This window comes from Elaeis guineensis, chromosome 14, assembly GCF_000442705.2.
Source record: "Elaeis guineensis isolate ETL-2024a chromosome 14, EG11, whole genome shotgun sequence".
Classification (NCBI taxonomy): domain Eukaryota; kingdom Viridiplantae; phylum Streptophyta; class Magnoliopsida; order Arecales; family Arecaceae; genus Elaeis; species Elaeis guineensis.
In genome coordinates this window covers 67,826,537-67,841,005 of record NC_026006.2, presented here as the reverse complement: position 1 = coordinate 67,841,005, position 14,469 = coordinate 67,826,537, and the positions used below count along the sequence as shown (strand labels likewise).

The window sequence follows — 14,469 nt, the reverse complement described above, 5'->3', positions numbered from 1 at the left end:
TTTCTTTTTGCATTGCATATTTTCATAAAAAATCTTAAGGACAAAACCCTAATCAATATAAGGTGGAGATTTCATCACCCTTCCTTGACCAACAAACCACCATCTTGCAATTGTATTAACCTAAACTTCTAATTTAAAATTGATTAGACGTTGACCCCTAAGGATCTCAAGCTCAGTAGGACAAGGAATCCTAAAAATTGGATCGGATTCAGGTTAGTCAGTTTAACTGGTGTCTAAAAAAGTGGTTCAGAGATTACGTCCCGAAAAAAGATGGTTCATTAATTGGTCCCGTTCACTTACCTGGCTAACGCAGTTGGTGTCTAAGGAAAGCAACGGAGGAACTCCCACCAACCTTACACTTACCTATTGAGTGGCTAGTCTGCTACTTGGAGTGCTTGAAGGTGACCTTGACAGTTAGGAGCTGTCTAGATCTAAGATAACCCATAGATAGGATTGATTAAACCACTTGATTGTTAACTAAAAATATCAAATCTAATTAATTTTTCTCTATCTTCTTAGCATTAGAACTCCTTAGGTTCTCTTTTTTAGAACTCTTTTTCCTCCTTTTCTCCTCTTCTCTTTCCAAAAAAAAATTTTTGTTGAAATTAAAACTTGGTGGGATCTTTTGGATGCATGCTAGGACGTCGATCATTACAACCTGATTTACACCCATTAAACTTAGAGCTAGAAAGAATGATTCGAATAAACCAAATCAAAACCATAGATCCAAAACAAGAGACTGACCCACCACGATAATTGAGGGAGTATTTTACTCTCTCATCTTACACCTACTCGCCATGTATGCAGCCTCCTCCTGTGGAGGTGGCATAATACGAAATAAAATCTAACATTATTCAAATGCTACCATCATTCTATGGACTGACGAATGAGGATCCGTATAAATATTTAGACGAATTTCTTGAGATATGCTCTACAGTAAAAATCCAAAACTTCTCCAATGATGCCCTCAGATTGAAATTGTTTCTTTTTTCACTTAAGGACAAAGCCAAGCATTGGTTAAACTCCCTAGTTTCCATAATCATTTCAATTTGGGACCATCTTTAGAGAAAATTTCTCAAAAAATATTTTTTAATTGAAAAAATAAATCAAATTAGAAAAGCCATCACTAATTTTTTCCAATTAGATGATGAACTTTTTCATGAGACATGAAAAAGATTAAGAGACCTTATTCGTAAATGCCCCCACCACGTTGTCTCCAAATGGCAACTTGTTCAGTATTTCTACAATGGTCTATCGGAGAAACATCGACAAATGATTGATGTATCGTGTGATGGGACATTCATGCTAAAGAGTAAGGATGAGACTTGACAGCTTTTTGAAATATTTAGTGAGAACTCCCTGCATTACATCTCTGTCATCTCTAGAGAACAACCCATGTCTCAACAGAAAAGAGGTGGAATCTATCAGATTGAAAATGTTATGGATATCCACAGTAAGGTAGATGAGTTGTCCCAAAAATTAAACTGTCTTCTGAATAATAGACACTCTTCGACTCTACCTAACCCAGTCCAAGATGTTTGTACATGGTGTGCAAGTCCGATCCATTTTATTAGTGAAAGCCCAACTGCACCTCAATTTTCTGAGTTTGTGCACGAGCAGGTCCAGCAAGCTTAAACTCAACAAGCTCGTGGATCAGAAAATGATTCATATTCGAACACTTATAACTCCGACTGGAGAAACTACTCAATTTTTTTTTGAAAATCACAGCCAGTGGTTGGCCCTGCTGTACCTAGACCTAACTATCAGGATCCGACATATAGGCATAGACCATACCACCAGTTCTAAAATGCTCCTCAACCATTTACCACTGGTCACAACTCAGCTTTTGAGGAGAAGATTCTAAAAGTGCTAAAACAATTAGAAGTCAACCCAAACCCTTAACTCCCACACGTAATTCATTGCTAAGCTAGAGACCCAAATAGGTCAACTAGCAACCGCAGTCAGTAGGAGGGAAGGAGAAAAATTACCTAGCCAACTTGAGAGCAATCTAAGAGAGCAATTCATGGTTGAGTGCTTCAATACTCCAGATATCTTTTCTGAACACGCCAAATCAATCATGACTCTCAAAAGTGGGAAGGCCATTGAACACATGAGTAAAACCAATGAGACTGACCCTAGACCTCTGACCAAGCCCGAATCACCCAAGAACAAGGAGGACCCAAAAGTAGAGAATGGACCAACTGCATCGAAATCATCTTACTTATCTAAAGCTCTATTTTTGATTCCCCTAAATTTTAGCGAAAATTCAGTGCAGGGGCAAAATGGTAATTTTAAATTTTTTTCAAAATTACTATTTTACAGCGAAATTATTAATTAATCACATTAATTAATACTAATTAATCCTATACTAGGATCTAAATATGATACAACAGCATGCATTTAAATTTAAAATTTCAAATTTGAAACAGTAAACTTTTTACTGTACTGTGTTTAGAACACATCATCTTTTGCGGGTAGTCGATCACCGTAATTTGATCACCGTCGAAGGGCTCTGATCGTCACGTCGCAGTCACACTAGTGTCTGGCCTCTGCGGATCATTCACACGAAGCTCCCGTCTGATCGGCTCCTCACGAATGCTAGTTCGTGATTTCACCCTTTTGATGGCTGATGTTGATCGAACTCCTTTGATCAATGTGTGTCGACTCTTCGGACGCTCCAGATTGTCTGCACGATTAGTTGAGAGGCTGATGGATCTCTCTCTAAAATTTGGTGGACTCACAACACTCGTGGCACACCAATCTCACTTCCCGAACCCTAGGTAGAAACCCTAGGGTACACTCCAAAAACCCTGCGCTCAATTTTCTTTCTTTTCTTTCTTTTTCTCTCGAAAGGTCTTGGACCTTCACCTCACGCACAAGGCTTCTTCACACCCCACTTTCTTTCTCTTTTAAAACAGTTCAAAACGTGTCTTATCCGCGTGAGAGGATAAAGACAAGTGGTTACACATTTGAATTCAAATCAAATTTGAATTCAAATGAAAACCAACTCATCCCTATCCACTTGTGGCATGAGAAGAGAAGGGCGTGGACTCTTTGTCCGTGGAAAGGTTTCACGAGAAACTCTTTCTCGTGCGAATTATGTGGCGCACAAGATGGATAAGCTTGAAGGCAAAAGAGATAAGTTATCCATTCAAATTCAAACACGCTTTGAATTTGAATGGTTAACTAATCAGCTTTATCCATCCATACGGTGCACAAAAGTGGGCGTGAGAGAGCTTTGCGTAGGAGAAAATTCACAAGAAGTTTCTTCTCGTGAATTCAAATGGACGCAGAGATTTAAGGTGGTGCAGGGATTCAAATTCAAATGGTGGTTTGATCTTAATTGAACCAACCTAATCAAAATAGGTCAAGCATAATTAGACTAAATTAAACCTAACTTAATTAGGCTTAATTAGGCTCAATAAAATTCCAATCAAATCAGAAAATTGACTAAGCCCAACTCCTGATCAAATCAGGGACCAAACCATCTCGACGATTAGGTCAACTCTTAACCTAATCGGGTCAAACCCAACTGAATCTAATTCAATTAGACTTGATCCAAAAATAATTACTCAATCAAATTGAGTTAATTAGCGATCAAATCACTAATAAAATCTCTCATAATTATTAAGTCCAAATTCGATGGGCAATCGGGTATCAAAGTTCATCAATATGAAACCTTGATCGAAGAGTTCAAATTTCAAATTCAAAATTTGAAATTTAAAATTTTGACCCCGGTACCCAAAATGTGTGGAACTCATGATCAGAGAATCTTAATTCTCAATCATAGAGTTCCAAACACATAAGACTCATAATCAGCCATCAGATCAGAAAGAAACCTCTAATGTGTGTGACCCCGCAGGTTCGAACCTAAGCCGGTAGCACAGAAATCAATTCCTGTACTAATCGAAGTGACCATCTAGCAATGATACCCGACGATCGGATAGGTCGAATAGTCGTAATCGCAACATTCAGAACCTACGTGAATATAGTTACTGTATAATTCATCCCTTTTGACCCCTGTGTTTAGGTAGACTCAGGGTTAAACTGTCAACCCTGATTAGATCATCCGAATCGTGTTCAACTCAAACAGTCCTGTGACTCCTCACTAGGACTACCCTGACCAAGGTTTTGCTAAATTAAAACACGACTGTACACAACTCATGAACTGGGGTGATCAATTCCATCTTGACACACGCACCGACAAGTCAAGTACTTGACTACACCCAGCAGCCTTCCGTCACTGAATTAGAAATTCAGGTAGTCCAGTGCCTAAGTGCAGTGAGTTGCTTGCAAGTCACCGTGGCGGTCTCAGGCCAGAGGAACATTTATACCCATATCCCATCGGAGCAAATCTTGACAGCAGAAATAGCTCCGGAGTCGGTCACGTTCAGTGCAGATGTACCATTACATCTCACCTGTATGCCATACCAGTGTCTCCACACTCCTTGATTATGAGGACAACCAACCCATATGACACACAACAACCGATGCTCGATAAACGTTGTCGTCCTTGATAACAACGTATTATTTGATCGCGAACAGGTTTAAGGACTAAGCGATAAATCCACCTATGTCAAGTCTAAATAGTCCTAAGGACTTCACCACAACACAGGAGTTCATTAGAAGATGAAACATTTGTGATGAAAAAATATTAAAATAATTTTTATTTATTTATAATTCATGTACTAATATAAAAGGAGCACAACCGTCAACAGGCTGACGATTGGCTTTGAAATACTATTCCCAACACTAAAAGTCCCTACTCTTGCAGATAGGAAGGGAGGAAGACTCGACGAGATGTTAGAATTGTTTAAGCAAATCCAAATTAATCCCCCCTTCTAGATGCAATCAAACAGGTCCTAGCTTACGCAAAATTTTTGAAAGAATTATGCACTCAGAAACGTAAATCTCGATCATAACTTCTGAAGAAAGTATATTTCATCGAATAAGCTAGCTCTATATTCCAGCATGCTATCCCTCCAAAGCTTAAAGATCCAGGCACCCCTATCATTTCTTGCATTATAGGAGACTTTCACATCGAACAAGCTCTCCTGAACCTAGAGGTCAGTGTGAACCTTTTATCTAGCTCGATTTATGAACTTTTTGGATTTGGAGAACTGAAACCTACGTCAGTCACTTTACAGTTAGCTGATAGATCAATTAAGACACCACGTGAGATGATTAAAGATATTTTGGTCAAGATAGATGAGTTCTATTTTTCAGTTAATTTTTTAGTCCTTGACATGGAACAGAGTGGCAATCCAAGGCAAATTACAAACGCGTGCATCAATTGTGGGACAAGAGTCATAGACGTATCGTTTGGAAATAAGAAATCGAGACTGAATATGTTCAGTGCATCCCAGGGACCATCAACTGATAGTTGCTTCGAGATAGATATATTCGAGGACATCATAAAGGAAGCAACATCAATGATTTTTGCATATAATTTTTGAGACACCCACTTGACGTACTTTAGAGTGGATGACTGTGATATGGAGAGAGGTAGCGAAGAAGTAAATATTCTAGTTGATACATCAAATGCTGAAACTATTCCTCCTTGGACAATCAAGTACGAGCTATTATCCGCATTAGCCAATACACCCATAGTCCCATCATTAAAATCACCACCTATACTAGAATTAAAGCCACTTTCAGTCACACTCAAGTATGCATTCCTAGGACCTAATGATATCCTCCTGGTGATCATTGCATCATATTTGACCTTAGATCAGGAAGCACAATTGGTTGGTATTCTAAAGAAAAATAAAGAGACTATCGGCTGATCCATTGCCGATCTAAAAAGAATTGACTCCTCCATCTATATGCACCACATTTATTGCGAGGCAGATGCCAAACCCCATTGAGACATACAGAGGAGACTGAACCCAAATATGTGGGAAGTAGTGAAAAAAGAGATGGTAAAATGGTTAGATGCTGGAATCATTTACCCCATATCCGACAGTAAATGGATCAACCCTACCCAAGTAGTACCTAAGAAATCAGGTATTACTATGGTGGAGAATGAAGAAGGTGAATTGTTCCCCACTCGCATACCATCTAGCTGGTGAGTATGCATTGACTATAGAAAACTAAACGCTGTTACTAGGAAGGACCATTTTTCATTATCCTTCGTCGATCAAATCCTAGAACGGTTAGTGGATCAATATTTTTTTTATTTTTTAGATAGTTATTCAGGGTACAATCAGATATCTGTATTTTTAGATGACCAAGAGAAAATCACCTTCACTTGTCCCTATGGCACTTTCACTTTTCGGCATATGCCATTTGGACTCTGCAATGCATCCGCTACATTTTAATGATGCATTTTGACCATTTTTTCAGATATAGTGGACAAATATCTCAAAATTTTCATGAATAATTTTTTCATATTTGGAACTACTTTTGAGGATTGTCTTCATAACCTCTCCAAAGTCCTTAAGTACTGCATGAAAATAAATCTGATTTTAAGTTGGAAAAAGAGCCATTTCATGGTTCGAAAAAGAATCGTATTGGGACTTATTGTTTCTGAAAGAAGGATTGAGGTAGACAACCAAAATTGAGGTCATTTCAAAACTACCACCCTCCACTTTGATTCGACAAATACGATCCTTCCTAGGTCATGCTAGATTTTACAGACGCTTCATTAAAGATTTTAGCAAAATATCGAGATCCTTGTGCAATCTGCTAGCCAAAGACACACCATTTATCTTTAATGAAGAATGTCTACAATCCTTCTACACATTACGAGCAGTCCTGACAACAACACCCATAATAAAACCCTCTGATTGATTCTTTTCATTTGAAATCATGTGTGACGCTTTCGATTTCGCAATAGGGGCCGTCTTAGGTCAAAGAATCAATGAAGAGCCACATGTGATCTATTACGCTAGCAAAACTCTATCTGATCCCAATTGAACTACATCACGACAGAAAAAGAGCTACTAACGGTGGTATTCGTTCTTGATAAATTTTATTCAAATCTGTTAAGGTCTAAAGTTCTAGTATATTCTGATCACGCAGCTTTGAAATATTTGCTCTCTAAGAAAGATACTAAACTATGATTGATCAGATGGATCCTTCTGCTTCAAAAATTTGATCTAAAAATCTGAGACAAGAAGGGTTTCGAAAATGTGATCGCTGATCATATTTTTAAAATCTTAGTTGATCATACGATGAGTACAGATGAAGTTAAGGAGAAATTCTCTGACGAATAATTTTTTGCAACTACCTCTGATCAAATCTCATGATTTGCCCACATCGTTAACTATTTGGCAACAGGACAAGTTCCTCTCCATGGGACAAAATAGGAGAATGATCGATTCTTCTCACAGGTCAAACATTATTATAAAGAGGAACCCGAATTATTCAAACATTGCTCTGATCAAGTGATTCGATGCTGTGTCCTTAAGAGTGAGTATCAAAGTATACTTACCTTTTGTCACTCTCATACATGTGGGGGATATTTCAATAGAAAGAGAATGATCGTGAAAGTATTACAAAGTGAGTTTTACTGACCGACATTGTTTAAGAATGCACATAAATTTTGCTTTGAGTGCTTGCGCTGTCAGCAGACGAGGAACATTTTTAGAAAAAATATAATGCCCCTATCTTCCATTTTAGTCGTGGAAGTTTTTGATGTTTGGAGAATCGATTTTATGGCCCCTTTCCTCCATCCTATGGATACGAATACATTTTAGTTACGGTAGATTACGTATCTAAATGGGTTGAGGCTATGGCAATCAAGACGAATGATCACAAAGTAGTAATTAAATTTATTCAAAAGAACATCTTAAGTCGATTCGATTGTCTAAGAGTCATTATTAGTGATGGAGGTACACACTTCACAAATAGACACTTTGAAAGTTTAATGAAGAAATACGAAATCACTCACAAAGTTGCCACACCATATCACCCCCAAACTAGTGACCAAGTGGAAGTCTCCAATAGGAAGATCAAACGAATTCTTGAGAAGACGGTTAGGCCCGATCGAAAAGATTGGTCTGGATAATTAGACGATGTATTATGGGTCTACTATACTGCATACAGGATCCTGTAGGAATATCTTTTTATCGGCTCGTTTTGAAAAAGTTTGCTATCTGTCAGTAGAGCTAGAACATCGTGCATTTTGGACTATAAAGTAATTCAATTTCGACATGAAAAATATGAGTAGTAATAAGAGACTACAATTAAACGAATTAGAAGAGCTACGCAATGAAGCATACGAGAGTTCACGAATTTATAAGGCTCGAACTAAGGCTTATCATGATAAATATATTTCATAAAAAATATTCGAACTTTATCAAAAAATGTAGCTTTATAATTCGAGGTTACGACTATTCTCTGAGAAACTCCGTTCATGTTGGGATAGACTATATATCGTAACTCAGGTATTTCCTCATGGAACAATTGAAATCAAAGATCCTAAAATAAAAAATACCTTCAAAGTAAATGGCCAACGATTGAAACATTATGTGGATGAAATCAAAGATGGCGAGCAAGTTAACTTAATTGAATTGCAGGATCTAGTCTATAATTGAACTTTGGCTTGGTCTAGTTGAAGACCTTAAACTTAGCGCTTGTTGAGAGACAATCCAATATTTTATTTTTCAGTTATCCAATTTTTTTTATTTTGTAGGAATTTTTGAGAAAGATAATTAGCCAAGTTGGGGGGGAGCACTACGATCAATGGAGTCAAGAACACACCACGCCCAGCAATGAAGGACCTCTCAATCAAGATTACACGTATCAAACTCAGGTGGTATCCTTCCTTGTTACACTCTATTTTAGCTTTATTATGATTCTCTTCTTCTGTTGGAGATAATAAAAATTAAGTTGGGGGAAAGAATAACTAATTTAATTAAGTCCTCGAGTATGGTCAGAAATAATTAGTTTTGTATATTTAAATTTTATTTCGATTTGAAGTTAACTGGGCATCCTAATCAATGAGTGATTAATGGTCTAGATAATTTTAAAAATATCGAGAAAAAAATTATTAAGAACGTCCAATTAATGAAAAAATTTAGACCAGACTAAATTTTGAAATGATTCTAGAACCCTCTTCCCACCATCTCAATGAAGAATCTATTTTATGGGGGTATGGGTGGAAATGTCGAGGTATGCAAAAATCTCTTTTTATTATAAAAAAAGATAAAATAAAAAAAAAGATTTTTAATATTTCTCACTAAGTAACCGAATCCCTTCGCCTAAGTAAGAGTTGTTGTTCGTATTAAAAGGTAAGAATATGAAGAAACTATTTGTATAATCAGTTTTTAACTCATTGCTTTTTGACTTGAGTCAGTAAGTTTGAGGGGTGTTTTATACTTAATATCCTAAAGCCAACTGATTTGGGAGTCATTAGTCTAAAGCTCATTACAAGAGTCAATTAGAAAGCTTAAAGGGTTAGGATATTACACTGATTGTACAAATAAATATTTTTATAAAGAAAAAAAAAAAAGAAAAGAGAAAGAATAAGGGGACTAAATTGTAAGAAGACAATAAACCCTATTCACATCAAGTTAGAGGACTTAAAGAGTAGAGTGGAAAGTTGGTAAAAAAAGATCTTTAAAAATTTCTGTGATTAATACTCAACCATTAATTGGGTCGAATTGATAATCCAATAAAGTACCTCATTAATGGTCTAGCCGGATATCCACAATAGTTAGGAATGTTTAGGATAACTTTCGATTCAAAGATAATTTGGTGCACAATGCTAATGTATCTATTTTACTCGAGGACGAGTAAAAGTTCAAGTTGGGGGTGTGATGAATACTTAATTTAAGTCGCTAGAGTTACTAAATATTATAATAATTGATGTTATTTTATTGAAATATGGTGCTTTCTAGTATATTTTGCAGGTAATTGGGAGTTTGGTTCATATGACTCAAATTAGACTCAAATTAGATCAGACTTGAGTGAACCAGGCAACCAACTCCTATTGTAGTGTGAACACGACTTAAAGATCAATGGAGAAAAATTAATATAAAGATCCAAGGATCCTTATTCACGCTCCCACCTCTCTTTTCATGAAATCCTAGCCTCCTCACTCTATAAATAGAACTTCAAGGCCTCCATCGTCTTCAATCAAGCCAACCCTAAGTTCTCTTCAAACTTCTCTCTTTCTCTCTCCCTCTTCTTCTTCTCCATAAGTCTAAGGGAGGTACTAACCCTAGCACGACATAATATTCCTCCACAGATCCCTTTTCCACATTCCATCAAATCTGAGAGAGATCCTAATCCTAGTGCCGCTACCCTTTCTCTTCTACTTATCCGCTTCCATCAACCTTTCTTCCTTAGAGTTCCTAGATCAAGCATTCTAGCCATCCTGCCACTGTCTGCACGGAGGAATACGAAGGATTCAAGGAGACACATCCACCATCGGATACAGCAAGAAGATCAACTTGGTTTAGTTGTCTTGTATCATAATTTTATTTTTTATTTTTTATATATACTTCTTTATTTGATTAATAAAAATAATTTTATTATAATTTTCATACTTTTTTTAGTTTCTTATAATATATTATTATTTTTTTTATATTTTTGAAATAATCAACTAAGATCCCTGCGGATACGATCCCGACTCATTCTATCTGTATAGTTGTAAATAAGATTAATTTTATTGTGCTACGACATGCATCACTTGCCATCAAACTCCGATCATCCAGGAAGGGAGGTGAGGAAGCAAAGGGGATGGATACTATCGCCCCCTACCATCCATTATCCAGGATATCACGATGAAGGGGGATCATGAGAGAGAGAGAGAGAGAGAGAAGAGAGGCCATTAATCAAGAAAATACTAGAGTAGAATCAATAATCCAATTTTTTATAGCTTCTCAAAAAAATAATCCAATTTTTTATAGAATTGGCGATGTAAAAAATAAAATAAAAAAAAAAAGAAAAATAGGTGCCGGCCTTGCGTCTTGTTCCCACAGCATGGATCGAGCGATGCCACCGTACCATGCACCGTACAATTCTACTTGCAGCAAATACTGCAACTGCATACGTGTCATTCTTTTATTAACCGTACATTAATGGTCTGATCCATTCCCAGTCCTAATGGTGATGGAAGACCTGCGACGTATGAAATTGTAGGAACCTTTTAAGGACCTGCATTGTAGCGAATCCCTCACAGCTTGATAATGTTTTAACCGACCAGTGCTTTTTTAAAATAAATAAATAAATAAATACTACTACTATGTTTCCTCTTCCTCTCCTTGATTCCCTTTTGGGAACGCAAATCCTTTCGTGGTTATAATATTTCCACGCCTTCCCTGAACTCCGTTGCAATCCCCTCGACCTGCACCTCGATTTCGACCTGTCTACAGATTTTGGTCGGTGGAGAAGAGGCCGATCTGATCCGGCGGCGGCGGGCGGTCTGCTGTTAGTGAGAGCGATATGGAGGACGAAGATAATGGGACGGCAGTGGCGGTGGTGGAGAAGCTGATCGAGGCGGTGGAAGAGATCCCGGCCGTCTCCGAGTACAGGAACGCGTACAAGAAGCAGTCCTGCAACCTGGCGGCTCGGATCAAGCTGCTGGCGCCCATGCTGTAGGAGCTCAAGGAGAGCAAGGACCCCATCTCCAAGCAGACGGCGCGGTAGCTGGGCCCGCTCAACCGCGCGCTCGACTCGGCCAAGGAGCTGCTCTGCCTGGGGATAGAAGGGAGCAAGATCTTCCCGGTATGCAGATGACCCGTCTTATTGTTCGGTTGGCAGCGGCTCCTCTCTTAGGTTTAATCTTTTTACCTTTTCCGTGGAATGCGGCTTTGTTTATCGTTTCTTTTCTTGAAATCTTCGTATCAATCCTTCCAGCCAAACAAATAAAAAATATTTTACTTTTTCTTTGAATTCGGTCGTTATCGATCTGATTTTTTTTTTCTTTTTTTTTTTTTTTTCCTCAGAAAGCTTTTCCATTTCAGCAAAGAATAAAGGGTTCATGGCTTTTGATTGAATTGTTGCTCGCGGCAACTACGGTCGGGAGTAGCTAATTTCATCTGATGCCCATCTTTTGAGGTATTTTGGCTTAAAAATTTGTATAAATTTTGATATCTAGGCTGCATGTTATGTCGTTCCAAGGGAGAGAAGATTTCATGTTACGATTCCGTAGTGGTTCGGTGTCTCTTCCCAGTGCCTTTGATGACAGTGATTCCATAGATTTCGGCTTTGAATCCGGTCCAGAACAACTTAGAAATATTGAAAATGGTGATGGAAGTTGAAGATGAGATTAATTATAAGAAGAAACTTTTAAACAAGTTCGCATTGAAGGATGCAGAAACTTTGATTTGGGATGTAAGAACACAATTTCATATTAATGCAATTTTTGTGTCCCAGATTTAGGATTCAGGGTGTTCTAGATTATCAAATTTGAACAAATTCTTGTGAGTCTAGTGTAAAGTCATGAGTGCCATAATGTTGGAGCTTGTATGGTTCTTTTCTGGAAATGTTCTGATTATGAAGATAGTCTCCCTGACGGTGGATTTATCAGAGTGCTCCAGCGGTTAGTTGGCTCATTTCCGAAGTTCAGGCAACTACAGATAGAGCATCATGGAGTTTGGTCAAAATATTGATGATTTTTATCTTTTCAGGCTTAGAAACTTATTGGTCTATGTGGAGTTTGCTTCAAGAAAATGATGAAGGGTTCTTTTTAGTTTTGAAGCCTGGATTACTGTGCTCTGTTGCACCTGTTGCACTATTTGACTTGCATATGGAGTGTCATTCTTAAATTGAATAAGTTGATAGATCAAGGGTTGTACTTGGGCATTAATCTGTCTTGTGATATCCGACCTTTTTCCGCCCACTCATATTCTGTTATAATCTACATTGTTGAGAAAGTTTTCTGGGTGGCCATCAGGAGCTTAAAGAAAAGCACATGATATAGAATGTAAGGTGAAGGTTGGTGGCTGATATAATTATGTATTGTCAAACACATTTACTGAAGTTGAATGCGGAAAGAAAGGAGAATAATTTATTTTTCTATATTGTATGGGGTGGAGTAGTCTCCATTATATACAATAATATTTTCTTTTACAAAGAAACATCATAGCCCATAGCCACCTTTACCATTCCTAATTAGAGTAGCTAATTAGGGAAATACAATATACTTTCCAACACTCTCCCTCAAGATGGATCGAAGATATCATGGAGTCCCATCTTGTTACAGATAAATATAAAAACTGGAGTGCTAAGCCCTTTCGTATAAATATCAGCCAGCTGTTTAAAGAATTTGATAAAAAAAAGGCAGATAACACACTGATCTAGCTTTTCTTTAATAAAATATCGATCAACTTCAATATTTCATCCAATCATACTGAACAGGATTATTAGCAATATTAATGGCTGCCTTATTGTTACAGAAGAGAAACATAGGAAAAGACTGAAAAAAATACAACTCAGTCAGGAGTTGTTTTAACCATATAACTTCACAGACCCCTTGAGCTAAGACCTGGTATTCAGCCTTTGCATTGGAACGAGCAACTGCATTCTGCTTCTTGCTGGGCCATGTCATAAGATTACCATCCAAAAAAATATAATAACTGGAGGTGGACTTTCTATCATTCAGAGCTCCAGCCCAGTTAGTATCAGTATACCCCTCGATCTTAAGATGTCTATGATGAGAAACAGAATATCACATCCAAAACACCTTTTAAGATAACGTACAATTTGATAGGCAGCTTCCTGATATTTCTCACGAGGATCGTACATATACTAACTGACGATACAAAAGTGATGTTAGGACGAGTATGAGAAAGATAAATCAGTCGTTCCACTAGGCGCTGATATCTCTCTCGATCAACTGAAGTACCACCATCTACCATGAGATGATGGTTTTGCTCGATGGGAGTAGCTGCATGTCTACAACCCAACATGTTTGTTTCTGTCAGTAACTCAAGCACATACTTTCACGGAAAAAGAAAAATGCCATGAGATGATCTAGCAACTTCAATCCTAAGGAAATATCTTAAAGGACCAAGACCTTTGACTTCAAATGATTGAGCTAAACGAGCCTTTAGACGATCAATCTCTGAAAGATTATCATCCGTCAGAATTATATCATCAACGTACGCTATTAAAACTACAATCTTCCCACTGTTATGTTGAAAAAATATAGTATGATCGGCATTACTTTGCTGATAATTCATTTCTAGTATTGCGCATTGGAACTGATCAAACCAAGCCCAAGGTGACTGTTTCAAGCCATAAAGTAAGCGACGTAGCTGATACATATTTTCAGCAGTTGCAACACTAGAGAAATCTGGAGGAATTTTTATGTACACCTCCTCCTGAAGATCCCCATATAAAAAAGCATTCTTAACATATAATTGAGAAAGACTCCAACCAAAATTAACAGCACAAGAAATAAGGGTCCTCACAGAGTTGATCTTCACAATCAAAGTAAAAATTTCATCATAGTTTATTCCGTATGTCTGAGTATAACCTTTTGCTGCCAATCATATTTTATAGCAATCAACAGTT

The 14,469-nt window shown here is 37.5% G+C and overlaps 1 long non-coding RNA gene and 1 other non-coding gene across 2 annotated transcripts; one reads left to right on the top strand and one right to left on the bottom strand.

The window, feature by feature from the left end:
• Positions 1-1,107: 1,107 nt before the first annotated feature.
• LOC114914805 (small nucleolar RNA R71) lies at positions 1,108-1,214 on the bottom strand. The gene has a single exon (XR_003802594.1). It is a non-coding gene; the product is annotated as a small nucleolar RNA R71 (small nucleolar RNA).
• Positions 1,215-11,227: 10,013 nt separating this feature from the next.
• LOC140853787 (uncharacterized) lies at positions 11,228-12,760 on the top strand. The gene is made up of 2 exons (XR_012136891.1): positions 11,228-11,727; positions 11,898-12,760. It is a non-coding gene; the product is annotated as an uncharacterized lncRNA (long non-coding RNA).
• Positions 12,761-14,469: the final 1,709 nt, after the last annotated feature.